Here is a 24,269-nt window from a genome sequence, read left to right on the forward strand (position 1 = left end):
TGGGAAGGTGTAAATATTCTGGAGATATTTGCACACTACCAAGATTTTTAGATATTGCACAAATTAAAAAATAGAGGCACTATTATCTCCTGATTTAAACTCATCTTAGTAGCATATTTTACTAAAAGCAATAATTTTCCTCAAAATATTGCTGTAAAAATTGTGAATAATATTACCAAAAAAATCCCCCCCACCAAGAAAAAGAAAAAAATCTCCCCCCCAACAGGCTTGCAAATAAAAATCTACTGTGACTATCCATCTATTTAAAATAATTTCAAAATTGACAAAGCCAGAAGCAGTGGCTTATTCAGAAACACTACTGAATTAGCAATCACCTCTTCATACATGCTCTTTTTCATGTTAGTTCATGTTAGTTTGTGAGCAGCAGCCCAAAACAAGGTGGATTAACAACCATCAAGGCAGTAGCTGCACATTTCTGAAAACTGGGATTAGGTTTTGCTCTCTCCCCCCTACCCACAGCTTAAATGCGTGGGTTTACACAAACCTCTGCTTTGCTTTTGTTGAAATAAATAAATAAATAAGAAGGGGCAATACCCTACTTTCCTGCCTTTGGCTTGGAGGGAGAAGCACAAGCATTTAAATATGCCAGTTAGCACGTTTTAACTATTTTTCCTGACGAATTTGTATATTATTTGTTGTTCTTTTTCATTTGCTTTGCAGGATTGCTTCACCAACAGACAAGGAAAAATGAGGTGTAAGTACACCACTCTTAAATCCTTGCTATACAGCTGTTTCATTAAATGTCTAGTCTAATAATAAAAAATTAATGCTTATTTCAATCTAATAGTACACGAAACTCCACTTTAAAATAACGTTAGGGCTGGATCTAGTTAAAACTAACAAAATCCAGAAAATTCAGTTCTTTCAGATTTCAAAATCTAAACCAGCCATGCCTAAGATAGCACAGGGTTTGCAAACAATGCCTGATTTTACATGTGCTGTAACAACTGGGCATGGGCTGCATTTATAGCTACATCTCTCTTTCAGGAATATTATTTAAGCTGCCTCTGAAAAGCACCAGAAGTCCTTAAGGCAAGCACAGATGAGCTGACAGCTATCTGCAACAAGTCTTTCAGAGGAGCAGTGAGTGTGCTTTGTGAGCTATCAAATCATGATTTAGGCAACGAGGTCTGCAGAGCCTCGAGTGTGCACCTACATTACGGACAGTAAAAGTGGCCATGAAAAAGTTACCCCTGAGAAGCACTCCAGCAGAGAAGCCTGTACATTTTTATCTTTTCAGCCTCATTACAATTAGATATTGCAAAACAGTTGACGAAGTCAAGCATACAATTTGCAATAGCCACACCAACAATTTTTTTAAGGGGCCAGCACTGCAGCCCTCGTTTCAGGCTCAACTTCCAACAAAATCGCTAGTTTTGGTAAATAAAAACCGCAACAGCAGGAGCCAGGGGTAAGAAATTAAAACACACCCCACAAGCCTTCAAAGTTTCACCTCCTCTGTGGGGCATGAAACAGCCAGGCTGCCTAGTTCTAGAACAAACAGGCTGCCCAGCTCTAGAACAAAATTAATTAGGCCAAATTTCAGCCTAAAAGTGCTCTAGAGCCAATCAACACTTGAAAAGTGGCTTCTTATGGTAACTAACAACTGCAGCATTCTCGAGAGGGATTTCAGCCTGTAAACGAGTAAGATAATAATTGCATTACTGCAAAACTCTCCTCTTTGGTCTTTTTAAAAGTGATTTAACTTGTCTCAAAAGCTCTGAATACTTTAATATATTTTATTAATTAAAAAAAATAAAAAAGTTTGGATCTAAGGACAAACATGGTTCTGCAAATCCTTATTTGTGGAAGTGAGGCACTAGGACTACTTGTGTATTTAAAAGTTTTCAGGATTAGGCCCTAAATTTAAAAATCCTTTGATTTACAGTTGTGAACCAGGCATTATATTTTTTTTTTTTTTTTGCTGAATAAGAACCTATGAGAAATACTCTGAACTTGTGTCAGCCCAATGAACACTCCATCAAACTTTCACCTTTTAAATATGTCACAAGGGAGCCTTAGATACCTTTGCCTTGCAATATAATCCTGATTTTCATTAACAAGAATGTAATTGCTTTTGTACAGGAAAAAAAAAGGAACAAAAAGAATGAACAAATTCAAAGAGGTGTTTTGTGAAATCCTTATATTCTTAAGAGAACCAGAAAAAAAAAAACAACCAGACCCACATGCAGTACATTCAGAGCAGAGTTTCTGGACAGACTGTAAAATATTTATTTATTTGGGAACATATTAGACATGTTACCCAAACACTAACAGCATTAATAAAAATAGTTTTATTGCGACTGTTAAGCACAGAAAAGGGAAAAAAATTTAAAAAATACCTATTCACTAATCACAAATTGCAAAGTTTACATAAACTTCTGTTTCACTTGTTTTCCTCTAGATCCCTACACTTTCTGTATTCAAAGTTTTGTTTCTGAACTGATAATTTTCTGTAGGTGGTCTGAACTACCCATAAAATCATACTATATTTTTCATATAGTGAAAACTAGACTCAGAACATGTCTGCCTCGATTACTTCTATGACAGGAGGTGTCTAAATGGTAAAAGCCAGCAGCTCCTAGGTTATACTAGACATTAGTTACAACACTGAGGAAAGATGAAATTTACACTTCACTCGATCTGCTTGGTAAAAATTAGCAGTTACTAGGATAATCTCAAATTTTGCTTTTTAAAACTTCTCTTATTTTATGGCACAATTACTTCCTGAAAAAAAAAAGTGTTCTTACAGACAGACAGATTTGATTAAGGATAAAAACTGGATTCCAGCTGAAAGCTGGAATTGCTAAAGTCACGACATGTTCATAAAATTTGTTGTACTGTAATATATTTTGCTGAAGATAAAGTTTTACAGTTTTTACTGCTCCATTTAATATTTAAACAAATTTACTCAATCCAAGAACAGTTACTATTTTAATTTCAATTGTTTATATAAATGGTTAGTTAAGATTATTCATATACAAATAGATAGGTTATGATTACTCTGAATGGATTTCTCAGTTTCAGCCAAATTAGTACCTTTAGTGCAAAGCAGGACTTGCAGTATGAGTGTCGCCAGTCTGTATTTATTATTCTTAAATATTCCGTGTTTTACTATATAAAAATCCATTTACTGACAAATACATACATTAAATTAATTTCCTGACTATGCTGCCACAGGTAGAGGCCTCTGAAGACCACTTTTTCTTGTTCCCTACTTTTTAGCTTGTCAAGTAGCTAGTTTTTTTACTATATGTAAAAATAAATTTTGTACACCACATTTGAAATGCAGTCAGCTAGCTCTCTGTTATTTTCTTCAGCACACCCTCCCAACAAAAAAATTAAGTTACTTAAAAACAAACACTTATATGCTCTATACTTTGTTTTCAGATTAACAACATTTCAGTTGGAGTAATTCCCAAGACAAGAATTTAAGGGCAATATTATATAGGGAATTTATATAACTTCTGTGATCAAGGCTGTTGTGAACTCAGCTTTTTGTACATATTTTGGCCACTTCATTTCCTCCCGAGGACAGCTTGTGTGAATACTTTTCCTTAGTCTCTTAAAATTTTACAGAAGGAGTGTAACTAAGAATTATTTTACCAAACAAAAAAAATCTTGAACAAACCCAGAAGAACTGGCCTATTTCGAATAATCCAAAAAAGTTACATTTACTATATGCATTTTTTAAATAAAGAACACATGTAATAAGAGAAATGTTAATATAATATATACCATGCTCATGCTCCATCAACCTTCCAGAAAGAGTTTTTCAATCACAGGACTAAGCCGTTCTCCAAAGTCAGCTCTCTATTGAAAGGTCGAAACCTGCAATAAAAATGTCATGTATTATAACATATTTCCAACACCCACAGTTTCATGGTTGATCCCCAAACATAGATGTAGGTCATCAGGTTGACCCTCGCATTGTCTATGTTACAGGAAATCCTAATTTTAAAAATACTTTTTTTTTTCTAAAACCAAACTGACTTGATTAGGAACACCTGTGATATGCTTCTTTATTATCAGAAGCCTCTTGAAACAAATCAGATTAGCATGCTCTGCTTTCATTCTTCCTGCAGCATTTTAAGATGAAAGTAAGAGGAAGAAAAAAAAAAAAAAAGGGTGGGGGGGTGAAGGGGGAGAACCCCTCCTAATCTCTCCCTCCACCCTCAAACGAGCAAACAGGTAAGTACAAACTACTTAAAGGATGTGTGATTACTGCTGTCACGCTTCCCAAAATATTCTACAGACTATTAAGTATTTAACTTAGAGTGTTTTCTTTAAGGAGCTTTAATTTCTGCTCTTCAAGGCAATCCCCATTACTACCTTTATTAAAATGTAGCTGGACAAATACTGGTTTCTTTATAACACATGGTGGAAATAGTGGACACATAAAATGCACTCAGAGTAAAAATTAAAAATAAAATTAAAGTTTACACCACCCCCCTTCCAAAAAAAAAAAAAAAAAAAAAAAGCCCTGAGAGTAATCAGGTAAGAACAAAGTAAAATTTGATATAGGCAGCAACTATATCCAAATATCTACTGGAGAAAATTGCGCACTCACACAGCCAATTTATTAAATTTATTTGGACTTTTTTTCACTGTAGATACCATGACAAGACACATCCAGTGCCTAATAAATGAGCAGCAGATGCCTAGATCAGGTCACCTGCTTCCAAATATTTCGGTAATTTTGCTCTTTGCTGGTTAATCATATTCTAAAAAATAGTAAAAAAAAATCTCCACTGCTGTGGAGCTCAAACAAGCACCCTGCTTTAATAAGAAAAAGGAATTTTCTTTATTTTCATGTATATCACACCTCATCTGCTGCACCTCTTGTTTTTTTTAGAAAAATAAGTTTGTGCCTTTAAGCCAGAAACACAAAAATGCTTCTCAAAAGTTCCCCCCACGCTTATATTGAGATTTAACAATCTGAAAGATAATATTGAAACCAAACTTAGAGAAAACCGTCTAATATGAAAATATAAGGTTCAGCTCTAATCCTTGTGTAATTCTCTTTTTCTCAGTCGAGACTTCAAAGTGAGTTTTAGCTGACTCAAAATAAAATAATTAATTGCAACTAGATTTGATATTGAAAAGTTTATTAATAATCTATTTACTGTTGATACACTCATTGCAGTTTCTGAAAACAAACTAAATAGGGAAAAAAAAAAACTGTGCCTATTTCTAACAGTGGTTTCCTTTAGACATTAATAACGATCACTGAAAGTCACTGCTATTTTTCAGTTTTGAGCAATATAACAGTACCATCTTCAGTTTTAGGAGACATCCTGGGAAGCTTTTAATAAAATAAAAGCTAAATGTACACGCTTTACATTTTCTCCTGTTCTGTATGTGGCAATAAACGTGTGTCTGCGTGTGTGCGAGGTCATCCCTACACACTGGCAACTGCTCCCTGCCGAGATATGAAGAAGTGTTCAGAATTATACAAAGTAATGAAACTTTGTGCTCTCTGGAAAGATAACCTTTTCCTCTCTTTTTAAATGATATGCTGAAATATTGTTAGATGTTAATATTCAAGGAGAAAACTGTCAAACTGAGAATTAGCTGCATTAGAGCTCAAGTTCTGCTCTCCCCTCGAATGTTCAGGCAAGCCTGCTGGAAGTTCTCACCCAGCAGCAAGCACACGAACCTAAGATCAAACCTATTGCACTGTTAGGGTGCCACCGACAGATACATCCCAGAGGTTCTCACACCACAATTCAAGTGCTTTCAAAGCTCACAGCGAAGGGTTAAAAAAAATTCAGCACAGACGTTGCCTGACACCCTATTAAACATGGGCAGAGGATTTTCTACCTAGCTCCATCTAACCATTTCTGAAATCGCCCAACCTCCAAAATTCAGATGTTTTTCACCATCTAGATCCCTTTTTAAGCCTATCTAGCTTGCTGTGTATTAACGCATCAGTTACCTAAAAATTCTACAGCGCTCCTGCCAGTAATTCACAAAATAAATAAATAAAATCGCAAAGCAACAATTTCACTGAGTTAAAAAGTTGTTGGAAATCCCTGCCTACACATCTCCACCCTGTGTGATGCCCCCTTCATATTTATGGGGCACATCATAATTATCCCTGCCTTAAAAGTACATTACTAGTTCTATTAAAAAAATTAGATGTCTGTGTGAGAAGAGTCACAGAAGACTATGTACAAAAGTAATTTGGGCAGCCTGTTCAAACAGCATTTCCCCAAGTATTCCTGATAACAGAAATAGCATAATTTTTGCTATCAGGTCCCAGTGTTAGATGTTGAGTGGTCAGAATCTGTAATAATACACACACACACACAGCATCTGTGGAAAAGTCGGGTGTGTGTACACCAAGTTATTTTTCTTGGTAAAAAATATCAAGAAAATATATTTCTGCTTCCACACAGAAGCCTCCAATTTCGTTCCCCATTTCTTTCAGGGACAGAAAAAGCAAGCTCAAGATGCATTTTACCTGTGACAATTCGTACTAAATGCGGATTACTGGAATGACCAGCACCGGGCCTTAGGTATGGGCGGATGACTAAACCTCCGACCCAGAGGATCTGCAGCATACTTGGAGAACAGAGTGCTAACCTCCCCTGTTGCCCTTCACACATTCAGTGGTTCACTGCTTCCCAATGCAAATAAAAATCCCTAAGTTCCTGCAACAGAAATGCTGTTATGGGACAACTTTCGGGGAAGGAAAAGGTAGCCTGCTCGTAGGTAGATAAAAGTGCCACAGGAAAGTGGTGATACACCTGTTAGGGTGGCTTCTGACACTGGGGATGGATGAGATGTGCACCTTCCCTGCAGTGCTCAACAGGCAGGGGGTATGGGGACAGGTAGGGTGCTTGCAGCTCCACTTGTACTTTGCTGCAGAATTGGACTCATTACTGCGAGGATAATTAAGGAAATAAAGGCTACAATTGAGGAGCAAATCCCCTCCCATGGCATTACATTTTGGATGGAGGAGTAAGAAGTCCAGAATTCCAGAAGCTAAAATGGAAAAAAAAATCCAAAAAAAATAGAAAAAAATCCCCCGTACACCTTGTAAGCGCACAGTCTGCCTTTAAAATGTTACTACAATAGGATTCCTACAAAATTCCACCCCCAAGACACACCAAAGTCAGACACAACTCATACTTTCAAATTACCGACATATCTGAAAACTAAAAATCTCAGAGTTATTCCAAGCTTCGGGAGATCTGTACCTATAAACACAAAGGGTAGCTCTTGGAAACTTTCAGTACAACTTGGTGTTGTTTTTTTTTTTTTTTTTTTTTTTTTGTTCCGGGGCGATTTTTTTCCTTTAAAAAATATTGAAAAAATTAGAAAAAAATATAAAAAATAGGAGAACAACTGGGGCTTATTGGGAGGTTTTTTTCTTGAGAATCCAGATAAAGGGTCCCACAAAAAAAAATTAAAAAAAATTAAAAAAATAATGTATAGGTAGTACATGGTATACACCGAAGAAATATTCTATTAGGCACAGACCTCTAACTTTCACTTAGCGATATAATGCAAATACATACGTTGAGATCTTTAAGTTAATTTGATATTTCCTCCGAATGTAACTTTTGCAGGGCCAAGTAATCCCTGTTAATGTTTGACATTTTAACTAAGGTGAAAAATGCAAGCAGCTCTACAAGGGTCTATTCAGCCTACGTGATTTTTCCCCCCAAATATCTCAAAAGAAGGAGTACATCAAATATAAGAAAGGAAAAGCTACTCCACATACCCTATAGATTGATACTAGATTGCTTGCTGCTTTCATTTTAGCCACACCCACCTTTATGTAATTATAAAATGTGGGAATGGTGCAGCTGAGAAATAAAAAAGCTAAAAAGAGCAATTGTTTGATCCGGCCAAGTACGTATCAAGCAGAGATTTTAATTAAAATGAAAATAGGTACAAACTGCACGCTAGCGAACACGGCTGTCAGACGGCAGGGGGAAAAAAGCATACGCACCTGTACGACACCGAATTAGAGCTTTTTCTCTAAATAAGCCATGAGGCAAGACAGTTATTTCCTTGAAAGTGAAAGTCAGTGCCTGGGAGTGTGCTTGCACCGCTGAATAGTGCAAATCTCCTCCAGCCCTGCTCCTTTCCAAGTGTCCAGAGGCAGAATGAAACAGCTCTGCGCACATTCCCATGCTAACTGCTCGAACCGTTTCTCGAAGCACTCTGAAAGTAGCGCCGCGAGCCTCCCGAAATAAGTGCTAAATTTCCAGGGGCTCTTACTAGTATCGCGATTTCGGAGGTTACGCCGCGTTTCCCTAGCTATCGGCGCACGGAGCTACAAATTGTAGGGAGCGAGCGGCGCAGCTATTCCTAGGGAAATTAAAGAATAATAAAAAAAAAAAAAAAAAAAGAAAAAAAAAAGGGGCTGGAAAAGCGCAATTTGTGTACTGGATTCAAAAAAAACCCAAGGCACGGCAACTCGGCGGAGCCTCCTCCTCCGACTATTGTATTTCTGCGTGACACGGAGGGAAGGGGAGGTGGTGGTGGAGGGTGGGGGGGGGGGGGAGGGAAAAATAATAAAAAAAATACCTTGAACCGCGATCCAGTTGCCGTGTTGGAAAGGCTAGAAAAAAAAAAAAAAAGGGGGAAAAGAAAAAAAACACACACACAAAAAAAAAAAACTTCTGCATTTCGCTTTAAGGCTCCGGGCGAGCACACACAGCGGGCTTTTGTACGGCCCCGCTGCACCCCGGCTCCCCTCCTACGCCCCGCCGTTAACTCGTTGCTCCCGGCTGAGGGGGGGGGAAGGAGCCGAAAGGAGGGGGGGGGGGACACGCACAGGGAGCCGAGCATCCTGCGCTGGAGGATGAGGAGAAAAAAATGAAATAAAGAAAATAAAGGGGGAAGGTGTCGCCCAGGGGTGGCCCCAAAACGGAGGGGGAAAAGGGGAAAGGGGGAAGGGGGGGGGGGGGGAGGTGGTCCTGAGGGGGTTAAGCGGCTCCCGAGGGATGGGGACAGGCAGGGTGACAAGGCCGGGGGTGGCTGTGGTGTGTCGCCCCCCCTCAGCCTGCCAGGGAGGGTTGGGAAGGCGGCGCGACAGGCGCTCATGTCGCGACACGGGGTTCAAGGAGGTGGGGGGGGGTGGAGGGGTTAAGCCGCTGGCACGGAAACGGGCGGAGGGAAGGCGAAGCACGGCGAAGGTTGTCCCTTTTTTTATATATATTATATATTTTAAGAGAGAGAGAGCGCGGAGGGGCATTAATCCGGGTTACGAAAACACAAGGGGGGGGGGGGGGGGGGGAGAAAGGCGAGGCGGGGATGCCCCGAAATAATTTCCACAGAGGAGAGGGGAAGGAAGGCGGGTGGAGGGGAGAGGGGGGGGTAAAAGAGAGAGCCTGTCACCTCCTGTCACGACACGGCGGGGCCGGCCCCGCAGCCCTCACCTCACAGCCCCGTCCCCAAGGGCTGAGGGAGCCGACCCGTGAGGGGGCTGAGGGGGGGGGGGGGGGGGATCCCTCAGCCCCCAAACCGCGCCCGCTCCCCCCCGCGGCTCTTACCGCCCGCAGCCGAGGCTCCGAATCCCGAATCAGCGGTGAAGGAGGAGAAGGGGACGGTGGAAGAGGAAGAGGGAGAAGGAGGAGGGAGGGGATGGGAGCGAGAGGGAGGCGGCGGCAGCGAGCGGCCCCGCGGCAGCGCCGCGCTGGGGCACCACTCGAAAATGGCGCCGAAAGAGCTGGGCTCTTCATTCAAATTCGTTAGGGCCAGCCCCGCCGCCCCGGGGCATGCCGGGAACGGGGGGGGGTGCTCGGGGGCGGGCGGAGAGCGGTGCTGATGGTGGGGGGGGGGGGGGGGGGTGAGGCAGCGCCGCGGACACGGCGCTCGCTGTCAGTGCCGCCCTTCCCCCCCCCCCCCCTTTTCCTCCTCCTTCTTCTTCTTTTTTTTTTTTTTTTTTTTTTTTTTGCTTTTTTTTTTTTTTTTTTTATGCTCCCCCCCCCCCCGCCCCGCTCGCAGCCCGCCCGCCCTCTCTGCCTCTCTCCCTCCCTCCCTCCCCGCCCGCGCGCGCTCCCGACCCAACCGCCGCTGATATGGTGGTTGGTTATGGGGGGGGGGGGATAAGGGGGGGAGGAGGAGGAGGAGGAGGGAAATGTCACCCGAGGTGGGTGAGGGACGGGGCGGACAGACGGGCGGACGGCACGGGGAGACGGAGCGGCCCGCCGGCTTGTCAAGGTAAAAGGAGGGTGGGGGGGGCAGCGCTTTTTGGGGAGAAATAAGGGGAGGGAATAGGGAGCCCCCCCCCCCCCCGCCCTGCCCCAGTCCCGGCTCCTCAGGGGGAGCCCCGCGCCCCCCCCCCCGCAGGGCTCCCCTCAGGGCTCCGAGCGCCCGCGCGGCGCGGGTTCGATCCCGCGTCCCACCCCCACGGGGGGAAAAAAAAAAAAACACTAAAACCCAACAAACCACCCCAAAATAAAACCCCAAACCTCCCCTCAGCTCCTCATCACCCCCTCATCACCCCCTCAGCCCCTCACCGCCCCCTCAGCCCATCCCGGCTGAGGGCGGGCGGGCTCCCCGCAGCCGCAGCGCGCCGGGCGCCCCCAAAACCGAGGGGAAACACCCCAAAAACGCGCATTTACACCGGGGAAACACAACGGAGCGGCACTTCTCCCCCCCCTCCTTCCCTCGCTCCCTCCCTCCCTCCTTCCACACCACCTCCCAGCCGCCGGCCGTTTGGCAGCGCCGGGAGGACGAGCGGCAAACTTTCATTTTCGGGGCGGCGGGAGGTACCTGCTGCTCGGCAGCCGCCTCAGCCCCCTGCCCCTCACGGCGACAGCGGCCCCGGGCAGCGCTCAGCCCCCTTCTTGCACTTGACTTGGGGCTGAGGAGCTGAGGAAGGAGCCTCCCCCCCCCCCCCCCCCCCCCCCCCCCCCTTATAGCTCCCCTCAGGCCGCAGCGAGCCCGAGCGCATCGCGGCGAGCGGCTCCTCGCTGCTCCTAACGCCGTTTGGGGTTGTGTTTTGGTTTATTTTTTTTTTTCTCTTCCCTCGCAGGCTCGCTGGAAAAGGGTGGAAAAATAATAAAAAAGCAGAGCTTCCCCCCCCCTCATAAGACGCAGACACAGCCCGGACCCGCACGCTGTTGTTGTTGCCGCTGCCGCCGCGGCTCGGGGAGGATTTTCGAAAGTGCCTGACGCGAGCTGAGGAGCTGCTGCCTTCCCTCCCCACCGGCTCTGCAAAGCTTCCCCTCACAGATCCTGGTCCTGCACAGCCCAGCTGGACTCCTCGCAGCCGAGTGTCAGCAGGCCCGAGCTTCCCCGGGAGCCCACCGCCCGCTTCCAGAGCTGCATCCACCAAAATAATCCACGAAAATATCAGCAGATTCCGTAGGGAGAGCCAATCTCTCTCTCTCTCTCTCTCTCTTCCCCCTCTTTTTTTTTTTTTTTTTTTTTTTTTTTAACCAACTGACACAGTTGGAGAGAACAGCAAGCTTTTGGGCTCACAGAGCTTAGACCATCATGGCTACGAAAACTGTGCTGCTAGTCAGAAAAAAAACAAAAAACAAAACAAAACACAAAAACACGTAATTCTGGAGCTCCTTAGTGAAAAAGCAGTGCAAAACAACGTGTAAGTAATCACACAGCGAGTATTATGCATTTATGTCGGATATTTTCCTTGCTTTTCAAGCCCGGGATCATTCAAGAAACTAATTCCTATTTTTTTTAAGTGAGTTCTCAGGGAAAATTAGCCAGATGCAAAACTCGAAATTCATAAAACCTTTTTCTTTGAAAGGGAGAAAATATAAGCGGTTTGCAGTATTTTTACATTTTCACTCTTATTTTATTAAAATTATTGTGAGTGAAATTTTCAGAAAGTGTGCTTTTGGACGGAAGACAATGATAGCAAATGTCTCATATTTTTTTCAATTTTTTTTCTTTTTTTTTCTGGAGGTTATGTGCCTGTGAAATTAGAATTTTGTAGTAGAAATAGCAATGAAAGCAATAAAGAAAAATATAAAATTATGATGTTGCTTACAACCACTCCTCTGTACTTAGATTATGTATAGTTCTGCCCTAAAGTAATTCTGGCTATTATTTTTCACCCATTTTTTTTCCAACCATAATATAGAAATAAGATACAGCAGATAGTGTGTCATTCTGTTTAACGGGACAGGGTATTCTCTTAAATGAATCACACTATTGTCCTTTCGGATGGCTTTTCTGAGGTCTCCTTCCGATTTTTAATGAAAGTGAGATTTTTACATCCCCTAATATCTAATCCTCGCTCTCGGATTCCACACGTAACGCGCACAGGCCCCGATCCTGTACTGGCTGAGAAGCATTTCGTTATGTGTAAGCACACCGAGTGGCTCTGTTCCTACTTGTGCTCTTGTGTTTCAGACTTAAGCTGATAGTTGTATTACACAATCCTTATTCTCAGTATTACTTAGGACTGCACAAAACATAAACCGAACGCAACGGGCTCGATTTACATCTTCCATTTGTATCTCTGGGACGTGAGTTAAATCCTGCACAATTATAATAATTTGGGGGTCGGGACAGTGAAGTATTTAACTGAGTATCAGGAGGAGTAAGAAAGGCAGTCACTCTAGTCTAATAATCCATGCAGTACGAGGTGGGTATTGCATTCTCTGGCTGTAGCATCTGGGAGAGGATCAGCAGTGTGTTTCCTCAGTGACTAGCGAAGCCAAAAAGTCACAGCAGGAACACAGCTGAGGACAGAAGGGAGAGGAAAGGGATTTTGAGCCTCACCAAAATGATGTCAATTCTTTAGGTCAGATTTCCATTCCAGATAACTTGGGCTCATCAGAAGGGTGGAAGTCTGATCGTGGTAGCGGATACGAGGTAAAGCTGCAGCCTCTCTCCTGGACTCCTTTCCTTACACAGTCCTCATCACAGCACTACCTGCACACCTTGTAGTGGTGCCAGGCCCCTGTGAGAGATGCCTGTCCTCAGAGAGCGTCATTATATTCTCGGAGAAGCTCCCACTACTGTAACATGTGACGTTAGCAGCATTTGTCATATTATCTGGGCTCTTGTTGCCAGGGGAAGGAGCATGTGCAGCTGAATGTTTTGAGTTTATTTCATCTGCCTTTTTTTTCCGTATACGTGTTGTGCATTTATGTTAGTGAGGCAAGGTCAGAGTAATGTGTTTTGTTCTTCAAGCCAAAATGTGGTGGGGGTTCTGATGGCCCTTAGCTCCCAGGCGTACTCATTCCCTACACTTGCACCAGCCCCCGAGAATGTTCTGTCTCTCAAAATGTTAGCTTTTCTCCCCTAGTTGTGCAAGTTGTCTTGTGTCAGGAGAGGAACTGTTGACAACTGGATGCGGTCTAGAGGCCTTGGCATTCATTTGGGAGCCCTGGATTTAGGCCCTGGAGGATCTGGGGACCCTGAATCTGTAATTTAAAATTCTAAAGCAAATGAGTATTGAGTGGAAGAGAAGGACTTGTAATAACCTCCACTGCTGAGATGACATCCCCTCCGGCTTCCTGTGCTTGGGAGTTTCCTCTCTGCAGCCGACTTGGTGTTTGGGTAAACCCAATTGCCTAGGTCCAGTTGGGAGGTAGCAAAACCCAAGCGAGATACGCATCTGCCCAAACGGCACAGAAGCTCCCAGCTAGCCGGGGGTGATTAGAAAGCTGGAGGCTGTCTTCTGACTCAGGCACGCATTACTTTGCAAATTACCTCGCTGTGTGTTTTTAAGATTTATTTTACAACCGCGAGGATTAGAGGAATTTGTTGTAATGAAAACTGGCGTTGGGTCATTACCGGGCAACTTTTTAGCTAGGTGCTTTGGTCTGCCTGGGTGCTCGCCTGTTGCTCCCCCTGGTCCAGTTCCTACGTGAGCAGGACCAAAAGGAGGGCGCCAAGATACACCCACACGTAGCAATTATAACAATGTTCTCAAGAATTGCACATCTACGGCTTATTTTGGGCTTGGGATGGCATATGTGCATGCAGCCAGTGGGAATTCCAACATTTTTTATATTTGTTTCTCTAATTTAAGCCCTGCCTTGCTCTTGGTGCTTATCCAGGCTTCTTTGCTAGATCCCTGGTAGGGATTCAGCTAGGCCTCCCTTCAGACCTCTTCTGAAAATTTGACAGCGGTTGAAGTTTAAGGTTTCGGTGTAATAATCTAGTGACTGTAGTTGAACATCCTCTTTCATTTATGAGTTTTCTGCTTCCTCCTGTAGCCATTCGGCCTCCGATTTGCCCTGACAAACACAGGATTTGGAATTCTTTACTTTTGCCATTGCAGTCTGCGAGCAATGATGGAGGCTGTAATTTAGCAAGGACCAAAGTGTCACCATTTATGAACGCTTGGGCGCTAGGCTGCAGTGGCAGTGAAAAAAATTCTAAACTCACCAATTCAGACCTGATCTAGGGATACTTCTCTTGGCAGTATGGACTGCAAAAAGTATGTGCTGGATTAGGACATGCATCTGCTTTATTGATTTTCCTATAAATAGATAGATGAAAAAGGAAACCCTAGTTTTTTTAAAAAATTACTATTATTTTTTACTGTAGACTACCTGATTTTTCAATAGCCAACTTTCAATCTATTTTTTTTTCAGTGTCTGAAATGCTCAGCATAACATAAGACTAACGGTACAGCCAAAAAGTTGGATTTACCATATTTTCATTCAGACCTGATACTGATTCTGACACAGCTGTAGGCCTAACTCATGATGATGAACACGCCCCTGAGGATTTAAGAAAGATTTGTTATTAAACTTGGTTTCTGTGGCGAAGTTTTGCTAAAATGTTTTGCCTAACTGTAACTTCTAAATATTGTACATTTGCAATGGATTTGCATGGTTGGGAAGAGTGCTGGGTTGTAACCTGTGAAAAAAACTGAAGCCCATTCTTTATGGATTAATTACAGCGGAGCAGTTGCAAAGTGATCTTCTCTGCAGCACCCACAAACTTCAGCCTCGAATTGAAGAGGACTCATCAAATGGTGAGAAAATAGTGTGGTTATCGTGACTATGAAGTTATTGAGGGGATACTCTATTGTTTTCTTCTCCCTAGCATCAATTCTGTTATTTAACTGGCATTAAAGTTAGATATTTTTGTAGGGTAATTGCTGGGACCATAATTTAATTTCTCATCTTCCCCCCAGTACATCAGTTGTTACTTTCTCAAGCTTTATTATCTTATTGCCTGTCCTTGCCTTTTCAAAATTTAAGAATTTATTAGCTAATTTCTTTATTACTTGCTTTAGCCTTAGTTCTGTGCACGTGCTGAACTCTGTCCACATGAGTATTTTTATCAGCAGCACTAGACGGTGGGGTAAAACTCAGATAAAGTGGAATTGTTGGAAAGATTGAAGCTTAAACTTCATGGATATGTATGCCTGCATTTAAACGAAGTGCTATTGAAATTAATACAGGAGTGAGGGATCTGGAAATGCTTTAGCTAGCACTAATTTGTTTGCTTTTATGCTGTTCAGTTCACTTTTTTTAAGATGGCTTGATGTAAGTTGTTCATTTGCTTCCCTAGCTTCCTAATTTCTAGGAAGTTTTGAAATCTGAGCTTCAAAACATTTATAAAATTTTAGTAATGCTCGCGATTCTTATAAAAAGAGCAACACATTATTTAACCGTTTTATGAAAGGGGGGATGAATCTGTCGAGGAACTAATTCTGTCTCCAACTCACTGCCTTAGTCAGGTCTGTAATCTTACTCTAGCTCCCTACCTACATTAAGTCGTGATTCTTAGATGTATGGATTTATTAAACATATATTTTACAAACAGGGAGTTCCCTTTTTTACAGCTGTAGGTGGAGGATGGAGTATTAGTGGCAGGAGCGTATGGGAGAGTATAATTGCTGAGTGTTGGTGCTGGCTTCATGGTCAGTCAGAGAGATGACAGCTTAAAGTAACGCTGTACAGATCGATCCGTAGCTTAGCAGATGGATCACAATGACCAGAAGTTCACAGGATGCTGAGAGATGTCCCAGAACTTTGTTGGCTCACTGTGTTGAACCGAGTGGCTCGGTTGCTGTTTTCCTTTAGTAACTGTGGTGTAGAGGAAGGAGTAAAAGGGACAGAACCCTAGTAGCGGCTTATGATTTCCACATTTCCTCCTCCATTTCTGGTCGTTACCATAGAGATTGGAGTACTGGGTCTTAATCCTCTCCCAGTATTTCACCAAAGTGGGTTTGGAAGTGCAAGTGTGTTTAGTAGGCAGAAGAGATAGATGATGAGCCCTGTGTGCCTGTAGCTGAATAGGCACACAGCGTTAAGGATTACTTTAGTACTGTCATCAACCACTGACCGAATTTAACCTTTGCCAGAGTTATTTACCATCTCATGTATTAAAAATAAGATTTAATACTTCAGCCAAAAAGAAGCAGTAGTTTTCAGGCAGAGTGCATTGAGATATAACCCAGAGGTCATTTATTTTTAATACAGATTCAACAGTCTGCTGCTTTTTTCTTCCTCAGCTATTTTCCCTTTAGTTTTCTTTTTGAGGCCTGCTTCTCAAATTAACCTTAAGCACTTAATTATTTACACTCTGCCTCATGAAACAATTAATCTCGTACTTCAGTCACGATACTCGCATGAGTGTAGCTGGTGAGAGAATCCACATTAGTCCCTTGCGTCTTGTACTTGAGTTTTGCCTATCTGATAACCAATAGGCTGGAGCCAGGCGAGCGCCAAAGTGTGAGTCAGCATGCAAGCAGGGTAAGGAGTTGGGGCTCAGATCTGAATGCATGCTTGATACTACAGACGTAGGGAATGATTACAAGATGATTTATTCATATATATCTTTCTTAGTCTAAGCACTTCTTTAGTTGTTTAGCTGAGCAGAGTTTAGATCCTCCATATGCTTAAAGTTAAACGGTTAAAGTTAAGTCTATTGAAGATTTTCTTAAAGCATATTTAGAGTTGATGTAATTCTCTGCCTTCAATAGAAGTCACGTGGTTTTGAAAACCCCATTCTCATTGCTCTGCTAAGATGATAATTTTGTTTCTTTTATTCCACCCTTTTTTGTTAAATTACGTTCATTTCCCTTGCTATTTCTATTCACGTTGTCTCCTTCGAACCTTTCCTCTAATGTCCAGTTTTCTGTTAACTTTTCTGCACTGATTATTCTTTGTCTCTCTTCCTTTTATTGGAGTTTTAGAGAGGTCATTACACTCTTTCAGTTTCTTTCCTTCTTTCATCAGTTCCTGGAATCCATCAGCAAATAAAACCCTCTGATTTCAACTATGGCTTTTTGCTGAGAAACACACGAGTCAAAATTCAGTGCTAGGGCAATAGAAAGGCTATGAGGAGCACAGTGGATGCCATTTTTAGAGAAGGGAACTGGGACCCGCTTATTATTAAAAATAATTCTCTAAATTCGGATAATTAGGATCTAAATCCAGGTAGTGGCATCGGGATGTTAGGGTGATTCTTTAAATAACCTTTATGCTTATTCTATGTATATTAAAAAAAAAAAAAAGTCAAGGTACACTGAATAGATTCATTGATTCTTTAAACTTAATGTCACCATTCAGTTACTGAGCTATGTATCCCTGAACTTTTCTTAAGCCTTGGGAGATACAGAAAGAAACTGGAAGAGAAGCAGGGGTCTACATGAAGGGCAGTCCACTGGAGTCTTGGTGAGTTCAAAAAATATGTATAAAATTTTATTCCTGTTAAATTTTCACCTTTATGAAGTGACATATACTTAGGGTCCTGCGTACAGTGGCAAAACAAAGCCGGTTTTATTGAAACAGTCTCTACATTCTCTGGATTCGTTTATACTATCATCGTGTAAAAATCTGGGTTCAGTTATAGCTGAGTTTGTGGTGTGACTCCTGAATGAAAACAGTAAAGACATAAAATTCATTAGTTATTTTCACAATGATTATGCTACAGTGTTTACATGCCCAGTTTCTGAACAAAACAAGCTATATAGGATTGTGTTTGCTCCTCATAATTTTTGAATCCAGCGCTTAATTTCAGCTGCATTTGATCCAGGGATAGAGGTTACAAAGTCAAGTTTCTGCAGTTTAAGTTACAGTTCTTAGCAGATGGGATTAGAGAAAGGACTCAAATTTGTGCCCCCAGGATAGAAAAAGCTGCAGCTTGGACTTAGAAATTTTCTGTTCTGTTCAACTTGTTAACTTTGTAGAATCACAGAACGGTTTGGCTTGGAAGGGACCTTAAAGATCACCTCATTCCAGCCCCCCTGCCATGGGCAGGGACACCTCCCACTCGACCAGGTTGTCCAAAGCCCCATCCAGCCTGGCCTGGAACTTGCCGCTTATTGCCACTTATTACTTCCTTCATTATTTGGTCTGACAGTCGGGGCGTGTGTTTCTTAAACCCAGCCACAACGTGGGTTGCTCTCAGTAGCGGGAACTTGGTGTTTTGCGAAGGAATTTAGGGCAACTATTTAGAAGGGAGTGGGAAACCAACCAGGGTAGTGTCAGCTTGGGATTGCTGCACAAGTGTGCTGGGGACATGTGCAGGCCCGTTGAAGTGACTAGACTTCATTACTTTTCCAAGCTTCATGGTCATGGCACCTACAGAACTGATTGCCCTGAGAGATTTGGTCTGTGCCCTCTTCTCAGTCAGTGAGAAATTGGCAGGTGACACCTGCCAGAGGTGCTGCTTCGCTCACTTCGCAGGCTTAGGTGGGCGGCACTAACTTGACCGGTGTCTGATACTTCTAAATCTTCTGTGCAACATTAGATCAGGGCCAAGATACAATACAACACTTCTTAAACAGGGTTGGAGCACCCATCTTTAGACACAGTTGAGTTTCTCAAAGTATAAAATGTATATTTTAAAAGCAGTAACGTGAGGAAAAAAGACACACTTCAAATTCACTGCTGTGAATTGAATGTAAGACAGCTGCCTTGAAATGTGTTGTAACATCTGAAATGTACAACTCAACTGTCCTCCTGCCCAGTTGCAAACCATCAGCCTGGCAGTGATACTCCTCACCATTTTCTGTTTATTTACAAGTTAGTTGTTTGACAAAATCACAGCCAGTAAGAGAACAACTGGTTGTTCAAAGACAAAAAAGGAAGGAAAGAAAAAATGACTGCACTCCATCTGTATGGAACTTCTGGTTCCTCTGTTAGATTCTCAAATCCTTTCATTTGGTCCTAGTTTTGTGTTTTTATTTATTTATTTTTGAAAAGTATTGTTGTTTCCTTAACTGTATCTATATTAAAGGCATGAAGAAATGTCTCCTCCTTGATTCTAAGATCTAGTGGTTGTTCTTTGGTCCTTTATCACCAGTACTCTTATGTAGTATCACCAGTTAAATATTATTTCATAGAACCCATAGCTGACCTGTTTGTAAATGGTTTATAATACAGAAAAGTGTTGTAACTTCCTTTGAAAGATCAACATAGATGTGTGTTTAATGAGAACAGCAAGGTCAAATAATAAATGTTAAGTTTTGTGTGAACAGTGAAGATGTGGTATATATTTAACATCACATTTGTTCTTCCTGTGTTTTAAATGATGTTCAGTAAGAGCTTAAATTTAGGAAATAATTATTGTTGTTTTTCAAAAGGATTTTTTGTTTGAAAAAGCTCACTTTTAGTCTAAAAGTAACTGCTATTTCTCATGTATTTTCAAAGACCTTGGTCTCGTGTGCTGCTATATGTGGCCAGATATGTTCATGATCATGAAGACCTCAATAAATTCACAGGCCTGTGCTGTCTCCTCAACATGTATGTTGTGAGACAGATTTTAAGCAGGCTTAAGCACTATCAAACAACTGTCACTGTAGACCAAAGGAACTAGGATAACAAGGTCTTGCAGAGTAATAATTACAAATATATCTACATTTATATTTCAAATGTATATCATTTGAAGCTCCCATGATGTGCTATCACTACATGTAAAACCCATAAGCAATTTTAAGTCAACATTCTGTAAAAAGGGAACTAAAGATTCCTATAAATAACACGCAACTTAAATATGTATGGAACTCCTTTATTATGTGCTAAATGCTGTAGTAAAACAGGCTATCAGAAGCTTTGCTGCATGTTACTAATTTATTTTTTTTCTCCCAATATTTTTGCAGGTGTGTGGAGGAACGGGTCCCGTTCTGGCTGTTGTTACTCCCACATAGGTGGACTCTGTAACTGATTATGTGTGGGTAGGGCCCTAATTGAAATTAAGGAGATTCTGCAATAGTGCAGGGTTCTGTTTGTGAAAGTTGAGTTGCAAGATCAGGACCCTACTGTGACTTCTTACTGTGAATTCTGTCACTGTATCATTGCTTGTGCTGGAACCTGCCTTTTGGGATAATGTAAGTCCTGCTTTTCCCCCAAATGTACTTTAGACATGAAATAATCATAAAAACGTTCCTAATTAGAAAATAAATATCATTTACATGCATTCTTTTAATTATGTTTTTTTGGCAGTACCAAATAATATATTCCTCAAAACTTCTTAATGGCACTGAGGCTTTGTGGATAGTTGGTCACATGATGAGAAAATTCAGCTGTAAGTACACTGAAATGATTGAATTTTTCAATAGCTAGTTTTTACTGATGTTGACAAACTAATAATGATAAAAAGGTTAACCGAGAGGTTTGACTTATGCGTGACTTCAGTTCTTTTTTGGAAAATACATGGAATATATCCATTAGGGATTTCATTATTCTCGTGTAATTCACCGTGTGAACCTGGAGTCCTTCTGTACTGCTGCTAGGTAGGGAGTTTTAATTTGTTTGTTTTCGTTGTTTTCAGAATAGCGTGTTGCTGACTTGCTCTGTATTTTCACCCATAAACTTCTTGAAATTTATAGATCTATAAAAACTGTTTATACCACCAGTATTTGTGTAGATATTACAAACAGATTTACTAACATAATTGTCTTGCTGAGTTGAACGTTGAAATGTTAATAAATACACACTTATACTCGTGTCAATGGAACTTGGTTAAATTAAACTAAACTGATCTGGCATTTTGAAGGGCAATGCGATCGTGCATGCTGATTAACTGTAGTCTTCTTAGGCAGGAGCTACATATTTTATTGTAACTAAGTACATTGTGCTTAATCAATAATAATTACCCATATCGTATGTCAGTGGATTCACCCAAAATAACTATAAATATGCTTGGATTGAGGAGGAAGTTCTTTTCCTGTAGCTATGGGTACAGTCATTGCTACAACTTCTATTTTTATATCCTAATGAGCAAAAACTACATGTAGGTGGTTTGCCTGTGGAACACGAGTGGCATAAACTCCATGCCCTTTTTTGGTGTGTTTCCCTTCTGGAGTTCAAATACAATTTATTTCTTTTTTTGAATGGGGGGCTTAATATTTAAAAAATAGAATTTGTGAAGTGTAGCTGAGGCGTAAAGATCTAGAGGAGTTGTATGTAAGGACAATTAGAGGTTCTTCACTATGGAGCAAAGATCCAATGATAGGTGAGTAAACATTAAGGAGGGCAGGATTTCTTATTTTTCGCTTGGCACAAGAGCAGCATGAAATGAATGGAATTTGAAGAGAGAGCAAGACCAAAGAAGAAATCATAAACTCAGATCAGAAGCAGACTAGAGAGCACGATTAGCAAAAACAAAACAAAAACAACCAACCAAATAGAAAAATGGATGGCAAAAATATGCCTGAAAGGAGAACTTAAACACATAGCTCCCGGTAATTCTTGTTGCACTGAATATATGATAAGTTTAGGTTACATGTCTATTTAGTTTAAAACTTCCAGTAAATGTTTTTCTCTGCTATTTTTTTTTCCTATTAGAGGGGATTATACGGGCTTTAAAGAAGAGTTAGTGACTAGTTGTGAATTACCTGTGTAAATGGATGCGTATATATAATATTTGAGATGACAGTAGCAACTAGGAACAGAGGAGAATGGGTTATATGTGCTAAAACATGGCTGGTGCTAAGCAGAAGACAATTTCTTGTTCAAACTCATAACTTACACCATCCTGAAGCAAACTCAAAACACAATTCACCATTTTCTTTACAGGATGGCAAATTTTAAATTTCCAGTTTAAAAGCTTAATGGTGCTTGAGATTTCTGAATATAAAATGAAATGGAGATATTTTTCAATGTGAAACTAAATCGTGATTTGAATGTTTCTCATAACAACGAGAATGTTGAATGTTTCATTTTACATCAAAACTCTTGATCGGCATACATTGTGTTCACAGCGATTTACTGTTTCCAGCTTTTAATCCTCTATGCCGCATTTATTCTTACTTGCACTCAGTTGGGTAGAAGAAAGAAAAGGAGAGGGAGATGAAGTGATTGCGAAATAACTCAACCCAGCCTCCTATGTTCCCTTACCACACTAGATTAAAAAAGTGCCTCAGAATAGATCTAGTTTCAGAAGAGAAAAAGAAGCAAGGCTACATGCTAGTGAGTGGGGTGTGAAAAATCCCCTGGATCTTTCATATGCCTCCAGTTTTTTTTACTCATCGCCACGGAGGGCAGCTCACCTTGGTTCGACCCATGCGGTGATGTCCTAAACGAGTAAAACTAGGAAAAGAGCAAGAAAACAGACACCAAGAGAAGCTGTTGATGTTGGTGGAATGTAGAGAGTCAGCTTTCGCTACATGGCCACACATTGTGCAGGTTTGGGAATACTTCAAGAGCTGGAAATACCAAACCAGAGTAAGCTTCCTTTAGTGGCAAAATGAGATGATAGCCCTGGTTCTGTACAATAAAAAAGGAAAGAGGAAAGGAATGTGCCTGAACGTTCAGCATGTTAGCTGTTGTAAGTGTAAGTTGTAAGATCCGTTTCTCTGCTGCTGTTTGCCTGGCTTGTATCACCACTGTCCTGTCTTTGAGCTGGATGTAGCATGTTTTGTTTTTTTTTGTTGAATGAGGCACCCATCATCTTGCAACATCATGAACATTGTTTTTCTTCAACTCTTGAAAGTCAAAACACGGTAGCATAAGTAGCTGTAATAACTTAGCAATAAATGCGACCTGAAAGAATTTTCTCATTGCACAGTATAGGAAAAACAATGTTTAATGTGTCACTTCATATACCTCCTCCCATCTTCTTTCCCACTCTTAAGCAGATCTAATGCATGAAAATTTTCTTCAGTAGTGTTCTTGGTTCTTTATATTCAGTTGCAACTATTGGTCTTTTGTTAGTAATTTTTTCATATTTAAGTTGAGGTCCTCACAAAACCTCTGCATCCTCAGTGAATGACACCATCATGCTGTCGTTTGTTTTAAGTCATCAAATTTAGGCTAAATCTCAGTTTTGGAAACCCTTTTCCAACACTTTAAGGGTGCTCTTTCTTCTCTGTCGGACGATTGCGTTTTCCATTCAGGTTTTCCATGGATCGTATCCTTATTGGAAAAATCTTTTTCTTTTGCCTTGACAAATGCAGTCTTGGAATGCTCATTATCTATTCAAAGTGCTACTGTAAATACCAGTTTCCAAACTTACACCTTCTAAACTTCCTCCTTCGATTTAAAACAATAAAGATAAGCTATCTGTCTTTGTTTTCAAGGCCCATCAAGACTACTTCTACCTGATACCTCTCCTTCAGTATCAAGAGGTTGACTCTGATTTTGATCAACATATGACACCAGCTTCCATCAGTCGCTTGTTAAATTTTCACACCACACTGGATACTTTCTCCTCAGCTGCCTCTCATGTGTTGGTTGACTCCTTCATAAACAGAACCGTTCGCTCTCTTCCTTTAAATATCTTCTTACAAGTTTTATGCACTGTGAAGCTTAAAGCAATCCAACTAGAAAATAGTGATATTATTCAGGTACACTAATGCCAATGCTTATCACAGTAATGCTTTGTCATTGCCTTTGTACTTTGCAATAATCTCTGTTGTCTCTTTACGTAGAACTCGAGCACACTCTTTTTGTTGTATGCTTATTTGTGGCCCAGCATAACGAGAAGTGGATCCAGGGTGAGGCCTCCTAAGATTTGTGGTAATGCAAATAAATAATAATGAAAGCTCATTGGATGCCGCAGTGTAGCTGTTGGATCCTGCTGTGCCTTGTGTCACATCACATTTAATGCAGAAAAAAGGTGCTCCAAAGAGAAGCCTCACAAAAGGGAAGGAAGGGAGTCGCAGTGAACAGATGAAATGCTAGCCCCTGGGGGCCTTCTCAGCTGTCAGATCCAAGTCAATAGCTACTGGCACTGCGTCCAGAAAGCATCCCTCATTCCTCTCCGTCTTCTCCCTCCTCACAGAAGGAAGTTAATGTGAATGTTACAAAGTTCTCCAGTGTGTACAAAAGCTTTAAGGACTTCCCATACTTCATAGCGTCCTTCTGCTGCTTAGTGCATTCCCTTCCTGACACAGC

The 24,269-nt window shown here is 41.4% G+C and overlaps 1 long non-coding RNA gene across 5 annotated transcripts in view; it reads left to right on the forward strand.

Annotated features, from left to right (window-relative positions):
- The first annotated feature begins 11,406 nt into the window (after window positions 1-11,406).
- LOC116496314 overlaps window positions 11,407-24,269 on the forward strand; it is a 31,166-nt gene continuing 18,303 nt past the window's right edge. Inside the window, exons 1-5 of one of the 5 annotated variants that reach the window (XR_004254004.1) lie at window positions 11,408-11,593; window positions 14,876-14,950; window positions 17,533-17,603; window positions 20,033-20,457; window positions 23,453-24,082. This is a non-coding gene — a long non-coding RNA (uncharacterized LOC116496314). Of the gene's footprint in view, window positions 11,594-14,875; window positions 14,951-17,532; window positions 17,604-20,032; window positions 22,277-23,452; window positions 24,083-24,269 lie in introns of those variants that run through there. The other 4 variants (XR_004254006.1, XR_004254005.1, XR_004254003.1 and 1 more) reach the window with 4 other exon arrangements.

Source organism: Aythya fuligula, chromosome 1 (genome assembly GCF_009819795.1).
Source record: "Aythya fuligula isolate bAytFul2 chromosome 1, bAytFul2.pri, whole genome shotgun sequence".
Classification (NCBI taxonomy): Eukaryota; Metazoa; Chordata; class Aves; order Anseriformes; family Anatidae; genus Aythya; species Aythya fuligula.